Here is a 10,491-nt window from a genome sequence, read left to right on the forward strand (position 1 = left end):
TATCTATCTATCAACGCGTGTCTAGTTTTAATGTGATGTATTGTGTGTATGTCCAGTCAGACTTGTTCTGTGTGGTCTTGTAGGCTACTGTCCTGTGTGGGACGAACCACCTAAATGGATTCCCGACGAGTTGTGTCGTTTGGTATTAATAAAGACTTGACTATCTATCTATCTATCTAGACTATTTAATTAAAAATTATTCACCTCAGGCTCCGTGAATAGTGGGGAATAGAGGGATAAATGACAAGGGATATATCTCTTGTCTTTTATCCCTCTATTCCCCACTATTCACGGAGCCTGAGGTGTGAGCCTCGTCTTGTCGATTAGTTTGTTTATGTGACGATTTAAAAAACTTTTTTGGTTTTGTTTAAAGCATGCTACACGCGATTGGTTGGTTAGATTGGTGGCATGTAGAGCAAATTATAATGATTCCCGCTTAAATACGAACGTTCTAGATGTAGCCTATAAATACTCCCGCTTATCATCACTTGATATCCAAACCACTATGGCGTTTCGATCTCTGAACTGAAAAAGGGTGGGTTCGTACAACACCGGGTGCCCAGTTACAGCCGCGATTAATACTTCAGCCGACATTTTGTTCAGTGAGTGAATAAAGGTAGGTAGGAACCAAAGTGCCTGCCGATGTTCCCTGGGATCCACGCAAGCGAAGAGCGTCTACATTCCGATTGGCTGTCAGTGTTTGGTCGCTGAAGCGAATACTAGTCATTTGCATAAAGTTAAAAAGTTGTCAACTTCTTTTTGACGCTCTGGTCGCTCAACTTTGGCCGCTGGTAGCGTTGGTCGCTTTGGTCGCTCTTGCCCATAGAAAGTGAATGACTTCCGGCGATTTGGTCGCTCAATTCGCTTCTGGTGTGGACGGACAGTTAGGCCTACTATAAAATTCCTCTGTGTATTCTAGGAAATCTGTGAAAGGTTTGTAGGCTTAAATATATTTTACTTGAATTTGTATTGACTTTTTCCACTACATCTGAGGCCTGCATTTCTGTAATAACTGAAATTCCCAAGGAATATGATCAATAAAGTTTATCTACACATTAAGGCAAGTGAGGGCTCGGCCTTGGACAAATATGCAGCTGTAGCTCTGGTGCTACAGAGGATGCAAAATTCTTTACATACACCGCAACATCATTGCTCATAAACAAGCTGTTGAAATAGAAAAGCTCAAATACAAGGAATTTTTTCAGAATAAAGTTACAGAGTTAAGCTTGTTAAGGAGACATCTAGTTCGTTCAGGGAAGCATATACTGTTGCTAAAGAAAGGTTGTCTTACACAAAGTTGCATCCCATTATGAAACTTAATGAAATGAATGGAGCGGCCGTCGGAGTGGCTCACCGATCTGATCATTTATGTGCCCAGATTGCTGAGCACATTGCACAAGAGATGACAAAGAAATGTAACTCTAATGTCAAATCACTTGATTCCCTGATTAGAATTACACTGGACGAAAGCACAATTCATGGACGTGCTTAAGATGCAATTTCACTGGAAATGGGGATGTAGACAATGTGTTTTTCGAAATCGTTGAACTGGACCAGGGCACAACCTCAGAGTCGCTGTGTAGTGCACTGAAAAACAGACTTCAGGAAGCGGGAATGGAAGAAGAATTTCTTTGGAAAAACCTATTAAGCATAGCCACAGACGGAGCTTCTGGTCTAACCGGGAGGAATGACTCAAAGCTAGACTGAAAGAAGATTTCCCTCGGCTTCAGTTGCAGATCGCTTAGAATTAGCCGTAAACGACTCCTTAAAGGCGGTGGCTGACGGCAATCATTTAGAGTTTTGGGAGTCAAGCAGTTTCCGCACTGTCAAAGCTAAAGAAATTCCAGGTGTTAGCACATCACTTTAAGTCCGCAGGCGAAGACGTTTCCCGTCCTGGTGTGGAGAAGGCCAAGTACACCGGTTTACTTAAGCATCTGACTTCAACTGGATTTGTTGCAGATTTAGCGACAATGAAATTATCACGTAATTGTATTACGTGAGCTTCAAAGTCCCTCCTTGAAACTACAGAAAAGAGACGCATCCCTGCTCAAAGCCAGGAAGAAAGACCAAGGGGGGAAAACAGCCGAAAGCAAATGAAAGCATAAGCAGCGGCGACTTCAAAGGTGTTGATCCCACCAAAACTATACCTAAAATAAAAAAATCTCAGGTCTGCCAATGAATAATCGATAATCTGACCAGGCGTCTCCCTGATAGTGAGCTGGTAACAATATTGAAGCCTCTTGATCACCACTGGCCGAAAGAGAGAAACAAACTTTTTGAGAGAGTGAGGTGAGGAAGTTTGCTAAAGTTCTCGGGGAGTCCGTCACTGAAGCTGTCAGTGAGTTCAGAGACTGGAAGTTAGAAGGCAAGGAAAGGCAGGGAAAAAACGTATAGTGGCAAGCAACACTGTTCTCCCGACCTCCGCAGAGTGTGAGAGGGTTTTATCTTCACGTAAAGACACTGACTGTAAGAACAAGAACCGGTTTTGAGTCAGGAGCCTTAATGCCCTGTTGTTCGTGGACCTCAATGGACAAATTTGACCCTCTCCCGTTCATCCAATCTTGGCTAAAGAAAGGACACACACCGGCCTTCAACACTTTGGTCTACTCTGTCTTCGTAACGGTAAGATGATCGCATTTAAAATGTATCTATTGAATTTATTATTTATTTTTGAGAGCCCCACAAAGCTCAGATTATAACTCGAACATTGGATAGGTCTATATACAATTGAAACATTGTTGCTAATTGCCTGTGGGGGTGGTTCCCTTGGGGTTTCATATTTCAGAGACAAAACTAAATATTATAGTGAACTTTGTCCTTATAGATGTCATGGCCACTGTTGTGGTGCTGTGTATTCTCTCCCTGTGTTGGCCACACCCCCTGTCTGTCTCTGCTTTGCCTGCCACTCAACTGCTTGCACTTGGCCTGCATCAACTCATCAACTCCCCTTCAAATACACCTGGTTTCCCTGCAGTCATCGCCAGATCGTACTTCGAGATACCGTGGTAGTTACTCGTTTCTGGCTCCAGTGTATACTCTATCTAGTGTTTTCTCTTGATGAGTTCTCATGCCTCACATTTTTTTTCTCTTGCCTATAGTTTTTGGATCGTCACCTTCAGTCTTCACTCCCTCCAGCCTGATACGACCCACTCTCCAACCTACCTCCTGCCTCACTCCTGGTTTTACTCAATAAACCTGTTCACCGTCACTCCAACTCCTGTCCTGTCTCTATGTTCTCCGATAGCTGCTCAGCAGCTATCGCTCCCCTAACAGAACGATCTGGCCAACAATGGACCCAGCGGACATGGACTCCTTCCGCCAAGCTCTCTCCACTTAAGGCGCCCTGGTCGGGGAACACAGCCAAGCTCTCCGGGAAATGATGGCGGCTTTTAAGGACCTCTCTACCCGGGTCACGCAGATGAGCGCCCAACTGGACTTACTGGTCTCCCACACCACGACCTCCCCGCCGGCAACGGTACCACCCCCTGTTCCTTCCCTGGCTCAGCCGTCACAGGCCCGTGAGCCTTTCATTCCTGCTCCGGAGTGCTATGCTGGGGACATGGGGACATGTAGGGCGTTTTTGATCCAGTGTTCCTTAGTTTTTGATCAGCAACCTCTTATCTACCCAACCGATAGGTCAAGAATTGCTTTTGTTTTGGGTTTGCTTGAGGGTAATGCACTAGCGGGGGCGTCTGCATTGTGGGACAGTAGATCCCCAGTTCTGCTCTTGGGTCCAGCAGCTATCGCTCCCCTAACAATAGAAGTATTAAAATGCATTAAATATGAAGCAAAAAACATGTATTTAAAGATTCTAGACATTGAGTGGGGTCAATGATCTCGAGTATAAATAAAATAATAGAAAGAATTGACTCCAAGGATAGTAGGAGGGTTAGGGTTGGAGCCAATCGGAGGTTAGAAGGTTAATAGACGTGTCAACATGTCATTAATCAGTCGTTGTTGAGCAGGTTGGTTTACGACAAATTTTTGGATCCGAAAATGTATTAAGAAATTGTTCTTTACAAGTAAAAGGGAAATATCCTTGCGAAATATATATTTTCTCTTCCTCTTCCTTAATGTATGTAATTTGGTTACAGTAGTGATATTTTGGCCACGAATAAAAAAGTATGTACAATCGCACTTAGGCTAATTCATTTATTTTATTTTATTTCAACATTTACAAAAGAATAGGGCCTGTTGGGAAATCTGTTCGACCAATCAACGTGATGTTTCTGATCATAGGCTACGTTAATGCTAGGGTTGTCTTCTTGAGAGTGAGTGTCTCCAACTCTAACATATTGTTAAAAGCTAAGCCATACCATTGCAATGTTTAGCACCAATGTTAGCAATGTTCAGGAGTCCGACTTGGAGCCCACTGCCACCACCTCAGTGCCCTCTTGCTCCTGCTCCACTGAACCAGAAACGTCAACGGGTCAGCCCCGAGACCCCCCTCCATCCCAAAGGTTTGGAATGCAACGTGACCAGTGGTGCTATTGCTGCTAGTGTTCGGTCGACCGATAGGGGACTCTATGGTGCTCAGGAGGTCCCGGAAACTCCCGTGAGGAGCTATGTTGTAGCCACGGGTTCATACAAGCCCTGCGGACCACTCCCTAGAGACGCAAGGCAAGGAAACAGGTCTTTTTCTGAGCTGTATTATACAACTACAATGAGGGCAGGTATCAAACTTCCACGTTATTCGCCCATCTTGGACAGAGCATATTGTGAACCCTGCTGGTTGTTTGCAGACAGAAGTGCACCTTTTTACAATGATGCATGGGCCAGAGGTGTGCGAGACTGGAAACATTTGAGCGATATTATAGAGTCACACGCTCAATCTGATTTGCATGTTAACGCATGTAAATGCTATGATCAATGGAAGAGAAACGGGAGGATTGATCAACAAATGGAGAGGGAAGCAAGGAATGCTGCTAATTTCTGGAGGCAAGTCTTACACCGCATTGTTAATGTGACCATCACTCTGGCTACTTGCAACATGCCTTTCAAAGGGCATAGGGAGAGATACGGAGATCCAAATAATGGACATTTTCTGAGTCTAATAGAACTGTTGGCACTTTATGACCCAGTGTTAAAATAGCTAGTTGAGCGACCACAAGGGTCTGTTAAATATCTCAGTTCTACCATACAAAATGAGAAAATTCAATTAACAGCCAAACAAGTGCAGACCATTATAAAAAACGAAATTAAGAGTGCTCTGTTTTTTTCCATAAATATGGATACGACCCAGGATATTTCTAAGGAAGATCAATGTAGCCATGTATATAGATACGTCTTCATTGAGCGGAATGACGATATCGCTACAGATATTTTGATTAGTGAGGCCTTTTGGGGGTTTGAAGAAACCCTGGAAACCTCAGCTGGTGCATTGGAAACGAAAATACTCGACAACATTACAGGCAATGGGTTTGACCTGTCAAAGTGTCAAGGACGGGGATACGATGGCGCTGCTAATATGAGCGGTGTCTATTCGGGCGTCCAGGCACGTATAAAGTAGATGGAGCCACTTGCAAAATACGTGCATTGGGCCGCGCATAACCTCAATTTGGCACTAAATGACTCCGTTAAGGACAATACTGAAATGGGCAACTTTTACGACACAATCGAGGCAGAGAGGACAGAGAGGACTTCACCGAGGTCAAAAGGAGCGCTCAAGCCGTTGCGCAAAAGTGTTGAGTACGATGTGAGTTCACCCAAGTTCGAGCAAGGAGAGTGAGCCGGCGTTACGATGAGCTCTGCGAAGATGAGAGGCTCAGTTACCCTGAAAGTCACTTCAGGGTCAATGGATTTAATGCCAGCCTGGACATTATTATTGACCAGCTACTGCAGAGGTTTGTTTCCCTGCGTGAAACCAGTGCACTTTTCCAGGCTATCCAACCCTCAGAACTGAATAGTGCCCCCGATGATGCCCTGTATGAGCACGCACAGCGCCTTGCTGATCACTACAACAGAGACTTAAGCCCATGTTTCCCGAGCCAACTCATTGCCTTCAGAGCTTGTTTAAGGCTGAATGTGCAAAAGGACCATCAATTAAGGATATGGCTAAAATGAGCAAACAAATCTATTTTGGAGCAAATTCACTCCTACAAATATGTGTAGGCTTTGAAGAGCGTTTGTCTCTGTGTTGAGGTCATGTTTTCGGAGCTCTACGAGGTTGACGTCTTACACACACACACACACACACACACACACACACACACACACACACACACACACACACACACACACACACACACACATATTCTCGCCTTTCTCCTTTGTAAAGCGCGTTGTATTGCCTTTGGGCCGATATGAAGTTAACTGGGCCCATTCCTTGATTCGTTCTGCCGCGGCACTGTTCGTCCAATCCACTCGAATAGAGGTCCTGCATTGAGTTTAAATCCAACTCTTACGAATAAATTGTCCAGTTTTAAGTTTCACAGAAGATTTATACATTTCCAGGGCATGCAAGTTCACTCCCCGCCACTTTTTTTTTGAACATTTGAACAAAATATTTATGATCCCCAATGTTGACCTGAAGTTGCCGCCACTGATTGATAGACTGTTGGAATGGCGGTACTATAAGGTGTCGAAATGGGGGCATGTCGAAATGGCGGCATGTCGGAATGGCGGCATGTCGGACTGGCAGCATGTCTGAATGGCAGCATGTCTGAATGGCAGCATGTAACCGATAATTATACTGCATCCCTCCTGTGAACTTGGGTACAGAATAGACACAATTTATATATATATACATAACAACTGAGGACATATTTATATACTTAGCTTAACAACTCCCCAGAATGATAGTTGTACGGCACCCGTAAAGGGACATGAGAAAAAAAAAAGGACAGTGGATGGGAGGTGGGAGGAGAGTTTGTCTGTGCTCCTGGAGTTTCAGGGTGCTGCAATCCCAGACAAAGTAAGTATTGGATGCATGAGCTTTCCTGTAAGGGCATATGTCCCTCCACCGCTCCGTTGTTATAGATGCCAGCGGTATGGACATATAACAGCCGCTTGTAAAGGGAAACAGAAATGCCCAAAATGTGGAGGAGACCACCGATTTGAGGAATGCAGAGACAGTAATCAGGACAAATGTTGCAATTGCGGCGGGAAGCACAGGGTAACATATGGGGGGGGTGAAGTAAGGAAGAGGGCTGTGGAGATCCAGCAGGTAAAAACATCAAGTAACATAAGCTATTCTGAGGCTGTAAGGAAGGTGCAGGGACAAAGGGAAAGAGATGAGAGTAATGGCAGAGAGCGGCAGCAGGGGGCAAGAGTTGAGGTACGATCAAAATAAAATAGAACAACTGACGTTCTTATTGCATTATGTAATCAACTGCACGGATCAGGTCAAACAAAAAACCGAAAAAATTAGAATAATTGTCGTCGTCGTCGTGTAATTTCCTTTAGAATTATCACACAGGGATTGCTACATTCAGCAGCCAGTTCAGTGTCTCTCCGTCCAGCTGTACCAGGCCTCTACGGCCATGTGGGGCGCCAAAGCTCGTTGATGATGTGTTAGACCGTCTGGGTAGCCCCACATTGGCAGGTGTCTGAGGGGCTTGATCCTGTCATTTTCTGGAAGGACTGGGTTCTCCCCCAGCCTGTCCGGAGGCGATTGAGCCGAACCCATGCCTTCCGCGGGAGTGAATGTCCAGGTGGTGTTGTATGGAGTCAGTTTCCTGCCATAATTCAAACCTGAAAAAAAAAGTTTCAAAGGCTTGTAAGTCTGGGTTTGAAAACTCAACACCTTGTAAAAAAGGTTTTGCAACGCTGAAAAAAGAGATTATAACCTGAAAAAAACAAAAACTAAAATTCAAACATCTGTAAACATGATTTTGTGTTCTATTTTATCTTCTTCATCATTTTCACCAACACATTTTCAAAGTTCAAACAATTTCACCAGCGCATTTGCAGAGTTTCAAATCTGGCACTGTTCTAACAGTGTGTTTCATTGTTGCCCGGTTTTGAAACCTTGTAAATGGGATTCTGCAAACAGGTGTTCATACATTGAGAAATACGTTTTGAAAGGTTGAATATTTAGTTTAAAAAACTTGTAAAGGTGTACGTTTACGACATTGCAACATATTTTTTCAGAACTGACTTTTCAGCACTGACTTTTCAGAGATTTGACCACACAGGCGCAAGCTTTGAGTCACGTGAATATTGGCAGTGTTCTGACGCCACTCGTTTTGAAACTCCTGACAGTCGAATCTGAAAAAAAAAAAACGTTCCTGGGGGCGGGACCATTTAGCTCTAAACCTATTGGTTGCTCTCGGCTGACGTACATTCCAATCACATGTGCCGTTCACCGGGCTGTGCGTGATTGACAGTGCTCTGCCGATGACACGAATAACAAGCGACTTTCGCGGTTGATTTTGATTTCCATTTTCTGGAACCATGGCTGTTTCCCAAAGTGAAGGCTGCAGCCTTGCTAGGATGCGTCCTTGCTAGTCGCGTCCTATGGAGATGAGACTATGGTTCCAGAAAATGGAAATCAAAATCAACCGGAAATCAAAATCAATCATTCCAGTGCTTAATCTCTCTAGTTTTTACTTTCCCCCTCTTAAGCCCAGGTCTGTACACAGGGGTGAGATGGATAGCACGGTGATCTGAGGAACCAAGGGGGGGAGAGGGAGAGGGGAGGCCTTGTAAGCCTCCCTAATTGATACATAGCACATGTCCAAAGTCTTATTTTTTCCTAGTTGGGCATGTGACGTATTGATAGAGGTTGTGACTTTTACTCTGTTTGCAGTTGTTAAAATCTCCCATAAGGAGACACAGGGCTTCTGGGGAAAGAGATTGAAGTCTTTGGGCCCTATCTTGCATCCGGCGCAAGTGACTTAGTCACTGGCGCATGTGTCGTTGCTAGTTTACAACTGGCGCAGAGCGTTCTTTACCCACCACCGCCACTCGCCGGTAAATTAGGGATTGATCATGCGCCCCAAGGGGCGGTTCGGCGGAAGGAGGAGGCGTGTTCTGGCGCAAACGGTATTTTGCCGTTTCTGAATACCATTGCGCTACTGACCAGGAAATACCTGGTTTAAAGTCAGTGGCGCGTTGTTCAGATGCTATTTTAAGGGCGCATGGATGCATGCGCATGCGATGCATACTGATTGCTTGTGCACGTCGCGCATACACTTTGCCTCTCCCATCTACCTAGCCGCACATTCTTGGTAAATTATTTGGGAAAGAACAGCTGATGCAGCGGTAATAAGTTTTACTTTTAAATCAATGCATCTGCAAACACTGTACAGCAGTCACCTATTTTCTTGACAGAGACATCGTGTAGGCCTACATGCCCATAACTTTTAGGATTGATGAGTATTTGATCGTGAAAAACATTGTTTTACCGCGAGTGAGTGTTAAAAAGAATGAATGAATGCGGGCGCGCGTGTGTGCTCTGTTTAAACACACGCAAACTAAACACCAGTGGCGTAACAAGGCAACGACGGGCCCGTATGCACGATGTTCAAGGCGGGCCCCCCCCCCCCCGCCGGGGGGCTTCGTTACGATTGTTGACGGACGGACGGACAGGTTCGGAGCGATTGTTGACGGGGGGGGGTTCGGAGCGATTGTTGACGGGGGGGGGGGGGAGGGGGTATGGAGCGATTTTTTATTTTTTTTATTTTTTTTTGGCCCTGATTGGCCCGGGCCCGTACGCGCCCGCATACCCTGCTTACCGATAGTTACGCCACTGCTAAACACGTAACGCATAATACAATCAATGGCAATGTCTATTACCGCGGGGACACATGCATATTAGGATAGCATACAATACTGATAAGAAACAGTTTATAATGTATTGCGTATATCATTAAATAGAACCACAGTTACCGCATATCATATGTTATATCATAGACGTTTTCTTTGCCGAAATTTATTTGAGGACTCAGTATTTCTGAAGTTGTGGAAGAAAACCCCTTATTCCATGTGTGAATTAGGCCACATTATTTGGCAATAAACTGAGCCATTTGCAGTTTGAAATTCATGTGCATCTGTCTCATCGGAGACTGCAGACGCGCTGTCAAAATATCAACTCGTCCGATTCAAATGCGCTCATGGCTCTTAAAGGGGATGGGAGCTGGCACTCTCATTGGTTTGTTGGACGTTACGCCCAAACCACACCTACGGGTAACTAGGCTGCTTCAGACCAACCCTTTTGACACTTGCGCCGCGACGCAAGTGTCATTTATCCGCCTGTAAAATAGCGATAGCGCCATAGAACCGCCCACAAAGCTACTTGCGCTTTGCGCTTCCCACTTGCGTTTCAGACCGTTAAAACAGGGCCCTTTGAGTCACTAGTCAATAGTATCGGCAGCAGTTTGTGTGTTAGCCTTGGGCTGTATGTACACTACAGTCCCAAATATCTGGGGGAGTTCTCTTGGGAGATAGAACGGGCGAACAGAGATAGCAATTCGATGTCAGCTGTGCATATTGATTCCCTGACGGTGATGTTGCTGCACCGCCGCTAGTAAATGTGTACGCACACACCAC

This window comes from Gadus macrocephalus, chromosome 8, assembly GCF_031168955.1.
Source record: "Gadus macrocephalus chromosome 8, ASM3116895v1".
Classification (NCBI taxonomy): Eukaryota; Metazoa; Chordata; class Actinopteri; order Gadiformes; family Gadidae; genus Gadus; species Gadus macrocephalus.